Below are 13,266 nucleotides of genomic sequence, written 5' to 3'. Positions count from 1 at the left end.
CAATCCCTCCGGCTGGAGAGACAAATGGGACGCACTCTCTGCAACCTTTTGCACTTTTTTATTTTTTTTAATCCTTCATTAAAGGGATACAAGCACAAACAGATCTACACGTTTCGGTATTCCCAGATACATTGCTCATCGTGACAAAGCAGGTGGCACTACAAAGGCCCCCCCTGATACCACTACCTTGCCTTACAAAGTTATTTTAAGACTAACAAATCTCTCCACTTTCTCTATACTTTCCTGCACCATCACCAAAGTTATTACTACATGAATTAGATTTTGTTTTCTTTATACATAATTTGTAACTACCTATTCCATCAAAACTATCTGAATAAGGAGCTGTGTGAATTTTTGGGATGTGATCTATAGCCCCTGCATCATCATCACTCAGCAATTTTAAATGATCTGACCTTTCTCTTTTTTCATGAAAGTCATCATCTTCTTTAAATCATTTGAATGATAGTCCAAAATATGGAATATTTTGGAAATCAAAATGCAGCCTTACTTTATTCTTTTTTGGACTAAAATCCTTGGGTTAAGGGATTTACCATCTAGTTGCTTCATCTGGGTCCATTCATCCACATGTACAGATATAAGAATTTGAGAGCCACAGGGATTGTTCAGTCTACAATTCTTTTTCCGTGAGGTGGGCAATCGACACCACCTGATTGTTCACATAGCAGTAATAATGTTTTCATCCTGGCTGCCTTACAATCAAAAACAGAACATAGAGATAACTTTGGCACTCATTACAATGGAGGTTGGACGACCGTCTGAACACCATCTCCGCGGGCAGGTGTCTGTCCAACAATGAATCGGCAGTCCCTCCTGCCCAATTAGGATAGGACCACAAGCACGGCGGTCAGAATGTGCCGTTTTGTACTGCAGCTTGAGCTGCGGCCCAGGAAAAGGGGTGCAGCACAAGCCTCAGTACAAACAGGCACTTGTCAAACATCTATGCACCGTGTGCCAGTGCCAGTGACCATGTGGTGCCTGGCACACAGTGCATGGATGATTGGGGGGCACACAGGTGCTCCACTGGCAACTTAGCAGTTGCCCACGGGGATGGGTGCCTGCTTGAGGCCCTCAAAGTCTGTTTCTGTGTGTCTTTTCATGGTGGTGTGAAGGTCATGAAAATGCGGTTGGAAATAATCCCTATGGCAGTGCCTGTTCAGGCACCGCCTCCATTGTAGCGATTAATATCTAACTCCTGCCCTGACGGGCTTTTTGAGCCTGTCGGAGTCAGCAGTCGTCCCCCCAACTTAATCGCTCTGTAATCCAGCGGTCGGATCAATGCCCTGGATGTCGGGCAGACCACCTGACATCATAATGAGCGCCTTTGTCTTTTGACCTTTTGCCTTGAAATCCATTATAACTCATAATCCATTCTAATTAAATGCATTGAAAGCAAATGATATAAAGCCTTTTCGCTCACTATTCTCTGGCATACTTGTAGAAGATTATAAACCTATCTCTGAAACCAAAAGCGTTTGCCTAGAAAACCATTTAGTAGTAAGAATAAGTGTGAATTAAATGATCCCGTCTGCCAATTTCCAATGAGCTTAGATTCCAGTCTCCAACTTTTCTAACCCTTCCAGATCTGGAATTCAAACACAAAGCCAATCGGCAAACGAACCTCAACAAGTCAGATTTGCACCAAACCAATAAAAAGCTGTTTAACAAATGCAATTACCTGGGTGCAATACAGCTGTCACCTTCCCTGATAATAAGCTTGGGTTTCCAGCATCACTTTGGAATTCATTAACTGAACCAGTCACTGTTGGCCTTTCATTAGTTTTGAAAAAATAATTTTGTAACTTTCATTGTTGACCTACTGTCATGCTGGCCACAATATCTGCAAAATGCTTTCAAGTAAGTCTTATAAAGTTCTGACACTGGGGTGACACCTTTTTGCAAGCATCATCAATTCAACCGCATTATACGAAAGCCTCAGCCACAGAGCCTTTACATTGAAAGGCTCTAAGAGTTATAAAATTCAAGATTTTTAAAGATTTTTTAGGATTTTTCATAAGCAACTCAGCTCCATATAAATACAGTCACCACTCGTAGCATAGACCCACAGCCATTGTATTGAGTCAATGACAAGTGGCTTCCTTTCAATAGGCTTTGGAACAGCTGAGATTACAAACTACATTCTACAATATGATATAGGTATGGACTTTGCTTATTTTCGCTCTGTTACCTTTTGTTTTATTGTCCCCAAGCAAACCAAGCTGCAGTGCAATGGAGTGCTCTATAGAGTCTAAGACAAAGAGACAGTCAACATGTGATTAGAGGAATGCTGGGTTCCGAGAGCAGAGGTAGACTGTTCCAGGCCATGATGTAGTGTTCATTACGCTGGTGTGACACTTTCTAAAATGGAGTAAGACTGAGACAGTCCTAATGGATACAGGGATGTCATTCCAGATCCTGGCTGCATACATAGAGATGGTCTGTTGACTTTATATATTTGCACTTCTTCATCTCCAGTCTGATGTCGTCCCTACTTCGGCTGAGTAGATTGCTACCATAGATGGTGAACTTGTCAAACTGGTGGACAGAGGTGCCTGTAATGTTCCCTGTAATATTGTTTGCCCTGTCAGCTGTATCCGAATTTATGTGTGTGCAATTTCATAGTTTGTGTGTAGAATCAAGGCAAGTGACTCTAGGTGTACAACTGGAACATTATTTTGTGGAAAATAACTTTACCATGTAGTTCATAGTTAATATTTACCAGCACCACATTCTATGCATGTCAGCAAAGTTATACCGTAGGTGCTAGGAATAAAGTAAATACTGGGCATAGTAAGTAAAACGTATGCGACCAACATATTCAATGAGCACACATCAGGAGTTTGAAAGGAGCAAGTCAGATGCAGCCCTCCATTCTTTCCAAGTCGGTAGAGTATTTATCATTGGGTTGAGCTACAGTACCATCAGTTATGTGGAATATTTAGAAAAATAAGATGTGTTCCATGAAGCGCTGTATCAAAAAAAAGTTATTATTTGCACAATTTTAATTTGAGGCCTGTCTTCATCCGTCGTGCTGTCCCTCTTTTTAATGGCATTCCGTTCCTGCCGCCATACCACCAATTTGTGGGTTTTGTGAGTAGATTTTTTTTCTTTTTCCAGCAGATGTGGGCAGAGTGAAACAGAATATTTGAGCAAAATATCGAGTTGTAAAGATCAGGAGGCAGAAGTATAAGAAAACAAATATTGTGATACCAATATATCGTGATGCAGAAATATTGTTGTCAAGAAGATCATTTTTCCAGGTAAGTAATATTGTTGTTAAGAATATCATTGTTGTTAATATTGTGTTCATTGATATGGTTGTAAAAATATAATTTATTAGTTATCTTAATGTGTCTTTTGTTCATATATTCATTTTATGATATTGTTTATATAACTGTTACTATTTTTTAATATAATTAGTAATTTTAAGTTATTTATAGTTTTCAACGTAATTGCTTATAGTATTTCATAGTGTCGTAGCATGGTACTAGGTTTGTAGGGGTATTGAGTGGGAAATGTATTAATTAATAATGAATTAACAAACAATTGTGATTTAAAAAATTATTTGATTGAACATTAATGATTACAATTGTGTAATAGTTATACTTCTTGTAATATTTTAGATGGAGGCTGCTGAGTTTGTGGGGGTACAGGGTGGGAAGGTAATTAAGTAATAATTATTAACAATTAATTATTAATTAATGATTCATTTTCAATTGATTCATCGCTATGCAAATTGTGCAATATTTATGCTTTTTAGTTATATTTTAGTTGTGGGCTGCTGGGTTCGTAGAAGTATATGTGGGAATTTCATTAAGTAATAATTAATTAACAATGCATTATTAATTTATTATCAGTTATTTAATTGATTATTAATTATGTAAATTGTGTAATAAGTTTATATTTTAGTTTTATTTTAAATGTTGTGTGATCATTAATTAACAAATAAAATATGTATGTATTTTTAAATATTTAATTGATAATTAATTATGCACTTATTTAATTATGTACATTATGTAAAACTAATTTGCTTTTGGTTTTATTTTAGTTGCGGGTTGCTTAGTTTGTAGGGGTATAGGGTGGGACATTAATTAAGCCCACCATGTACCTCCAGTAAGCACCACAGAGCTGCTTTGCAGAGAGGTGGTCCGAGGCCACGCCCCATTTTACACCTCTCTGCAATGCAACTCTGAGGCACTTACTGGACATAACTGGTGGGTTAGTTGGCCCCCAGGGACCCTCAGGATTCAAAGGGACTTAATTCCCCAACTTAAAACTCGCCACAGGACGCGTTTCCACACTTGTGACATCAGGCTACGCCCCCTCTCTGCACCACTGCGCAAATGCACCCCCTGGTGGGCACCCCGGGACACTGCAGGAGCCAGCCCTGGGAGGTGGCGGTCCCCAGGGCCATCACTGGCTCCATGAGGGGGGCCGCGTGGCCCCAGGGGGTGGTGGCCCCCGGGGCTGCGGGGGAACCATGTGCCCCCTTGCAAATATTTTTGGAAAGGCCCAGGGGTGGCGGTTCCAAGGGCAGTGTGGGGGGGATTGGGGCCCCCCACACATTTTTTTACATGCCCCCGGGACTTGGCCCACCCGGGGGCTAATTAATAACGAAGCGTGGGCTTGTTTTTTTTTATTTTCACGGCCGGATCCGCAGTTCCTCTGTGCATCTCGGCGTTTAAAAAAAATTATGCTTTTTGAGCAGGCCTAGGGGGTCAGGGTGTTTCTACCCTGCCCCCTTTTCTTGTTTTGCGCCTATGTTTTTCTGTTTTCTTGTGCCTTGGTTCTACCGATGGCTGCCAACACTTCCTGGTTTGGAGTGTTGACAGCCAATTAGCATGAAGCTCGTGATCGGGAGGGTGCGCGGATACTCAGTGACTCTAAATGTCGAAACTTTTATTTTTGATTTTCTCAGCAACTACAGAACGGATTTACACCATTTTTTAAAAGGTCGCTTTCTGAGCCGAGCAGTACCTTTTTGCCAAATTTGAGGTAAATCAGTTCAGTAGTTTCGGCTGTATCCTTGCATACATTTTCCTACGGGAAATGGATTTTTTGACACTTATTTTTTGAATTTCTCAGCAACTACTGAATGGATTCACACCATTTAAGAAAATTGTCTCTTTCTGAACCAAGGGCTGCCTTTTTACAAAATTTGGTGTAATTCCGTTCAGCAGTTTGGGCTGTAGTCGTGTCTAAAGTTTGCTATGGGTAATAACATCGAGAAAATGCGTTTTGGGACCCCCCTTTTTTCTCGCCCCCCGCTTAGCGAATCACCCCGAGACTTTCAGGATAGGAGCTGACCGGAGCGAGGCCAACCTTTTGAAAAGTTCGCGAAGATTCGTCAACCGGCGCCAAAGTTATTGGGAAAAGATAGAACGCTTTTTGAATAGAAACAAGGTCCTAACGATAACTACCTACTGGCAACCGCCAGTAGGTAATATATATATATATATATATAATATATATATATATATATATATATATATATATTGAAGAAATTTTTCTCCTCTGGATACGGAAGAAAAACGAAGCCGTGTGTGGTTGAAAATTGCTTTTATTCCTCAGTCAGCCATCCGTCAAACGCGTTTCGAGTGCGCAGCACCCTTGTTCACTGATGCTGAGGCAATTTTCAACCACACACGGCTTCGTTTTTCTTCCGTATCCAGAGGAGAAAAATTTCTTCAATTGACAGAGACCGGCTTCCGTGCGGTCCTTTGCAACGAAGCAACTCTCGATCAGGTGGAGGCACTTCATTAACGGAAGACTCAAAGGCATATATATATGTGATCAAGGCCTCTGGAAGGCCGAAACGCGTCATGGCAGCTACTGGGTTTTTGATTCAATAAAAACCACTAAGCACTTACTCTGGGTCCGTGTTCGTCTTTCGCGCTGGAATGCTGGGCGGTTGGTGAGGCGATTCCTTGTGGCATATATATATATATATATATATAAAAATATATATATATTACCTACTATATTACCTAATATATTACCTACTGGCAGTCGCCAGTAGGTAGTTATAGTTAGGACCTAGTTACTATAGGAAAATGGTAACATTCTATTCACAATAACTTTGGCGCTGATTGCTGAGTCTTCGTGAAATTTGCAAAACTAATTCTTTGTTGAGATCAGCTCCTATGTTGAAAGTTTGGGGGTGATTCGTCAAGGGAGGGCCGAGAAAGAAGGGGGGTCCGAAAACAAGTTTTTTCAATGTTAATTTCCATAGGAAACTTTAGAGAAGGCTGCAGGTCGAACGGGTGAACAGAATTACCCCACATTTGGCAGGGAGAAGGGTCTTGGTCTAGAAAGCACGCATTTGTTTATTTGGTGTAAATCCGTTCAGTAGTTTTTGAGAAACATCGAAATGTACAGATATCGATATTTGGGAATTCTGGCATCTGATTGGCTGAGGCATTACGAGCACGAGCTTGGTGCTGATTGGCTGCGAGCACTGCGAGCGTTTGCAACTAGGAAGTGTTGGCCGCCATTTTGTGATTCGGTTGAAGCGAGTAAGGGGAAAAAAGGGGGAGAAAAATGTGGGAAAGAGGAGGGTAGGAGCACAGTAACCTCAGTGGGGTGTTTAGGGTGTGCTATAGAGGGAGTGCGAAGCACACTACTCATACCTACCGGTCTGAAAGTGCTGGGTACGGAAATTAAGTGAGGTATTGCGTAGTCTGATGCTGCTAAGGTGAGCTGCTGCGGGAGTCGGGGATTAAAGCGTGAGCCTAAATTCTGTGTCTTATGGTGTGAAGTCATGTGCCCTGGCCGCTGCAGTACAGTTGTGGAAGTAGTGTCAGCATGTGTTTATACCTACTAGGATGAACTACTGACCCGTAGTGGTGTGAAAGTCCTGGGTACGGAAAATATGTGAGGTATTGTCCAGAGTCTCATGGAAGGAGGAGGTGTTGGCCGCTATTTTGTGATTCTGTTGAAGCGAGTAAGGGGGAAAAAGGACAAAAAATGTGGAAAGAGGAGGGTAGGAGCACTGTAACCTCTGTGGGGGGTTTAGGATGTGCTATAGAGGGGGTGCGAAGCGAACTACTCATACCTACCGTTCTGAAAGTGCTAGGTACGGAAATTAAGTGAGGTATTGCGTAGTCTGATGCTGCTAAGGTGAGCTGCTGCGGGACTCGGGGATGAAAGCGTGAGCCTAAACTATGTGTCTTATGGTGTGAAGTCATGTGCCCTGGCTGCTGCAGCACACCTGTGGCAGTAGTGTCAGCATATGTTTATACCTACTAGGATGAACTACTGACTCCTACTGGTTTGAAAGTCCTGGGGTACGGAAAATATGTGAGGTATTGTCTAGAGTCTCATGGTGCTAAGCTGAGGTGCTGCCAGAGATGGGGATGAAAGCGTGAGTCCAAACTGTGTGTCATATTATGTGAAGTCATGTGCTCTGGCTGCTGTGCCACATCTGTCAAGTAGTGTCAGCATGTAGTTATACCTACTCGGAGGAACTTTTGTTTTGAACATTGTAACTTGTGTATGGTGCTTAGGGGGTGTTATACAGGGAGTGTGAAGGTAAATTTGCACGTATCAAATCAATACGGTATTTGTAAAGCGAAAACTACTCACCCCTCTGGGTCTGTATGCCCTCGAGGCTGGCGTGGAAATTATGTGAGCTATTAAGTGAGCTATTGCCCAGAGTCACATGGTGCTGAGCTGAGGTGTGCAAAGGTGTCCTTTATAAGCATTTCCAAACCTACCCCAGCCAATGTGCCTAGGTCATTTCCACCACAATGCACAATCATGAGGTCAGGGTGTGGAAGATGCAAAGAGTTTTTAACCAAAGGTAGCAATTGGTGCAACCTCAATCTTCTCTGTGTAAACCATTTAATGTCCACATTTTGTAAACCTAGGTCTAAGTCAATACATCTGTGTTCTGCATACCTCTTGCACCTGAAAATATGGCTATGTCCCATGATCCACACTAGCATTTTGAAGGTATGGTTGGAAGGTATGGAAAGATGTCTGTAGCTCATGAAGTTCCTTGGTAGAATAAGAGATATGTTTAAAGATGGAGAAGTACTTTTTTGTGCCATACAAAACGATACGTGATTGGGAGTTGAAAAGCATTCTTTTTTAAAAGTAGGGTGCACGTTCGTTTAGTGGGAAAGCATCTTTGTGATTGGTTAAGAAAAAGCAGTTTCAACGTGGAGTACATATCATAGGATAACATTTCTCAACTGAACCACAGCTGCTACTTGCATTTGGAAGGCACTGTTCGAACTTAAAACAATCGTGAACTTTTAACCTGAACGTGCCATTAAATGTTTGAGAAAATGTTGCGTAGAAATATCGTTAAGTTTAAAAAAATGGATGAACTTTTAACCTGCACGTGTTGTAGAATGTTCTGGAAAGTGTGTTGATAGAATACGTTGCACTTCTGACTTCTATGTGTTGTTGAATATTTAAAAAACGGTTTATATGGAAAATTAAAAAGAAACCAATAGAGATGAAGTTTTGAAATCTAAAAGAATCAAGGAACTATTCAAATTTGTTCTTTACATGTGTTTATGTGTGGAGCAACAAAATTATACACACAACAGCACCAGGAAGAGGAAGAAGCAGGGAGTGGGGGGACTGGGGGAGCTGGGCAGAATGGCACACATGCACAATTAAGTACAGAAAAACTATAGACAAACCATGGCCAAAATGAAACACACCAACAAGGAGCACAAGTCACACAACCCGCCAACATCACACCACTGAACGAGCATAAAAGTGAAAACCATGCTGCATTCATACAGGATGTGTACAAAGGCCGGTCGTTGGTGTTGTGGGATGTCTGAGACCGTGGTTATCATGGATGAGATGCCCAGCACGTGGCACATGGGCGTGTTCACTGTGTGTTACATTGCCAAACAGCTGCTTCTCCCTCCCATGAGCCCCTACACTTTTCTACGGTGCGCTGTTGTATCTCGTGCACTCGTACGGCACACCATTGTAAATGCCTATTCGTGCATGTCCTGCTACATTCAAACTACACCATCACAGTGCCATTTGGAGGTGGTGCATGGCACTTTACAACATCGAGTGCTGCGGCCTTTGCAGCAGGCCACACCATAACATAGACACACTTACCGCACTTCCTGTACACAGACATGTCCGAAACACCCTGTTCCCCTTGCCGGATAGGCATACCCCTGCGCTGACCTGTGTGCTCCTGATCAGCACATACCGGTTGTGCATGCAGGAGGATGCGTGTGTAGCTACATGTCCAGGCTCACTACCAACGCTGAGGTGACAGCAAACTGTGATGTTGCAGGGCTTGTGCCTATCATGCTAAGACAATGACCACAGGGACATACTTGCTCAGATGCGGGTTTGGGGGGCGTTGGCGGTCCTGGAGTTGTTGCGATGAGTCTTGTGGCCCTCATGAGTATCCCTGCATCATGCTCATTGATTCTATGGCACCTGTGGGTGTTCTGGTGTGGCTCTTCGCTGTGTTCCGTTTCATGGTGCAGGTAGTTGTCCTGCTTAACACCAGCAGAAATCAGGTGTAAAATACCTGGTGCTAATATGGCTTATCGCCGGAATTTGTTTTGCATTGCAGTTAGTGTGAAAGTTGTGATGTGATTTTTTTTAGTGTGCAGAACAATATACGAACTGAGCAGTGTATCTCGTCAAGATCCAGCACTTGACGCACTATTCCCAATCAATATAAATACAATGAGAGTTCTTAATTGATTTTTTGTGTACACTGTAAGTGCAGCCACTACCTCAGTGCAATTCAATACAGGATTTTAGTATTTAGAGTAAATCGCAAAGGTGCACCTCGTGTCTTTTTGCACGGGAACGGCTAGTCTGCATTTCATTGTCAGCACTTTAATGGAAGTAAAGTTGAGATAAATCTAACACACTATTCAGAAGTTGGTGTAAACTGCAGACATCACCAGTATTCCCACGATAAGTGCCCCAAAATTTAACACCATGGTGGACTCCATCAAGTAACAGTAATAAGAACAAGAAAGAGTCACACAGCAGTGAAGAGAACAACCAAAAATGTTATTAATTTTTTTTAAACTTTATTTGTTTATAAATATATATATAACGATAAACGAAAAACTATTTGCAAAATGTATTTTTTTATTAACATATATATAAATGATAAACTAATAAACAAAATGTAACAAAAATAATAGAAAACAAGAAGGCGGAACACTCCTGTGGGGACCATGAATGTCGACAACAGAGCCTGGAAAATAAAGCACAAAATAAGGACGTGTGTAATGGGCATATCAAAGGAGAGAGGCACAGAGAAACAGAGAAGGAAAAAAAAGCCAGAGAGGGAAAGAAACAAAGGGAGTGAGACGGAGAAGGAAGAGAGAGAGTTAGAGAGATAGAAGGAAAAGAAGGAAGAGAGAGAGCAAATAATTTCCTGGTGCCACCAGAGTGTGCAGCAGTGGGCACTCCACGTGCCTATCAAAAGTCATCCCAGATATGTCTCTGAGTCCTGAGTAATGAATGGCGGAGACCACATCAGGTGCTTGGCGGATCGCACAGATGTCGCTGAGTCCTGAGTCATGAATGGCAGAGACCACATCATCTTCTCCATGGCCCGGCAGATCTCACACATGTCGCTGAGTCCTGAGTCATCAATGGCGGAGACCACATCAGCTTTTGGGGCAGCTAAGCCTGTGGAAGTTAAGTTCGTGCCACGTGGTGGTAGGCCCCTGATGGCTATATGAGCTTCGAGTGGCACTAACCCTGTGCATCTGAAGTCCGTGCCAAAGGGGTGGTAGGCCCCTGATGGCTATACAGATCAGGGTGTGACTAACCTTGTGCACAACTTTTCAAAGACTCTTTACGGTTGAGACATGTGGAGCGTCCGCAATCTAGTCAGCACCGGTAATAAAGGATGTGAGGTTGTTGATCTATTATATTGCGTGGTCACATGACCTGTGATGCATGTGCCAGATGGGTGTGGTGTGTGTGCAAACCTGCCCTGAGGGAGTGGCTGTGAGATGTTGAGAACTAGACCACTGACCTGCACACAAACAGCGAGTACGCCTGCGACAGGTTGCTATGTGGGGCCAATGTCGGAACGTAATCGCAGTGGCGTGGCGTGGCGTGGCGTACGACAGAACAGGGCAGGGATAGCTACAATAACACGGACGGCTTGTAGTACTGTGTCTGTGAGTCGAGCGGACGGGCTGCAGCTGGCCCTCTGCGAGCCTAGGTGCGAACTGTTTATAACTCACACTACATAAGTATTGAAAAATCATTTTGTGATTCAGCCCGTCAGCTGCCATTTGTCCGAGGCATTTGTGAAAACATATCGGAGTTCTTTCTGTGATAGATACCCCTTTGACACTGCCTCTCCCCCATTAGCAGGTAATGCACCCTCTTCCCACATTACCATCATACCCCCAACAACCTTCTTGGGCCTGGAAGTGTCCCTGTGCGGTTGGACAAAGAAGAATCTTAGTCATGTATAGATTTACATATAAAAAAATTAATTTAAAGAAAAGAACAACAAATAAGACTGAAGGGAGTCTGGTGCTGTGGTCACTGCCACGAAGTTGGGGTCACTGCCATTGAGGACTCAGGACACAGTTACACATGTGGGATCGGGTTGTGTTAAAGAGGGTTAGTGGGACTACGTCTCGCCGGCCTTGCATATCGAAATATGCGTCACTGATCGAAGGGAGTGTGGTGCTGTGGTCGGTGCCACGGACTTGGGGTCACTGCCATTCAGTACTCAGGACACAGTTACACATGTGGGATCGGCTTGTGTTAAGGAGGGTTAGTGGCAACAGAAGTATTGAGACTGTATGAGCCTGTGATGATGCTTGTTGTGGACGGGCCGCACTGGGAGCAATGTGTCATGGCTACTGGACTGCGTCATGTGGAATCGGGACTCTATCTGAATTGTGAGGCGTGCTGACCGTAGTGTAGGCCAGAAGTAGCAGTGAGCAAGGGCCCACAGCCACATGCATATGTTGGTGGCCCCACCGGCCTGTGTAGTGGAGGTTCAGTGGCACCACGTGTCGTCCGCCTTCCATATGTAAATACCCCTCACTAATCAAAGGGAGTGTGGTGCTGTGGTTGCTGTTACGAAGTTCGGGTCACTGACGTTCAGGACTCAGGAACAGTTACACATGTGGGATCGGTTTGTGTTGAACAGGGTTAGTGGCACCACATGCTGTTGTCCTTGCATATTGAAGTATGCCTCACTGATGAGAGGGAGTCTGGTGCTGTGGTCACTGCCACGGACTTGGGGTCACTGCCATTCAGGACTCAGGACACAGTTACACATGTGGGATCGGCTTGTGTTAAAGAGAGTTAGTGGGACTACGTGTCGCTGGCCTTGCATATGGAAATATGTCTAACTGATCAAAGAGCATGCTGCTGTGGTCGCTGCCATGGACTTGGGGTCACTGCCATTCAGGACTCAGGACACAGTTACACATGTGGGATCGGCTTGTGTTAAAGAGGGTTAGTGGGACTACGTGTCGCCGGCTTTTCATATCATAATATGCCTCACTGATCGAAGGGAGTCTGGTGCTGTGGTCGCTGCCATGGACTTGGGGTCACTGCCATTCAGGACTCAGGACACAGTTACACATGTGGGATCGGCTTGTGTTGGACAGTGTTAGTTGGCACCACGTGTCCAAAATTCAAATTGTGAGGTCTGCTGCCCGCAGTGTAGACTGCTGAGTGTTCATTTGTACTTGAAAATGAATTTGGTCATTGTACTAAAGCTATAACTGATATAAAAAAAATTCAAGCAGAAAGGATACTAAAAGGATATTATGTAGATTTGAGGCCTGTAATAGTTACTTGCCTAGTGGACTCTGTAGTTAATGAATGAAGAAATAATTTTCATTGTGAGCCCTGCTGAGTGCAGTGTAGGCGTATGATGAAAAGATGAAATAAGTATAGAATACATTGACGAAGTGTTGTATTTTCTGAGGACAATCTTGTTAGAAATTAGCATTTAAAAATGGAATTGCGAGCTGTACTGCCTGTAGTTTAGACTGCTATTCCATGTTAGTTTGCATTTGAAGATTAATTTGGTCATTGTAGTAAAGCTATAACTGATATAAAAAAAAGATTCTTGAAGCGAGGATACTAAAAGGATAATATGTAGGGTGTAGGACTGTGATAGTTAGTTGCCTACTGGAGTCTGTAGTTGCATATGGAAATATCCCTCATTGATCAAAGGGAGTGTGGTGCTGTGGTCGCTGCCACAGACTTGGGGTGACTGCTATTCAGGACTCAGGACACAGTTAC

The sequence above is a fragment of the Triturus cristatus genome, chromosome 7 (genome assembly GCF_964204655.1).
Source record: "Triturus cristatus chromosome 7, aTriCri1.1, whole genome shotgun sequence".
NCBI classification, from domain to species: Eukaryota; Metazoa; Chordata; class Amphibia; order Caudata; family Salamandridae; genus Triturus; species Triturus cristatus.
The sequence above is the reverse complement of the archived record's forward strand: the minus strand, read 5'-3'. Positions refer to the sequence as shown.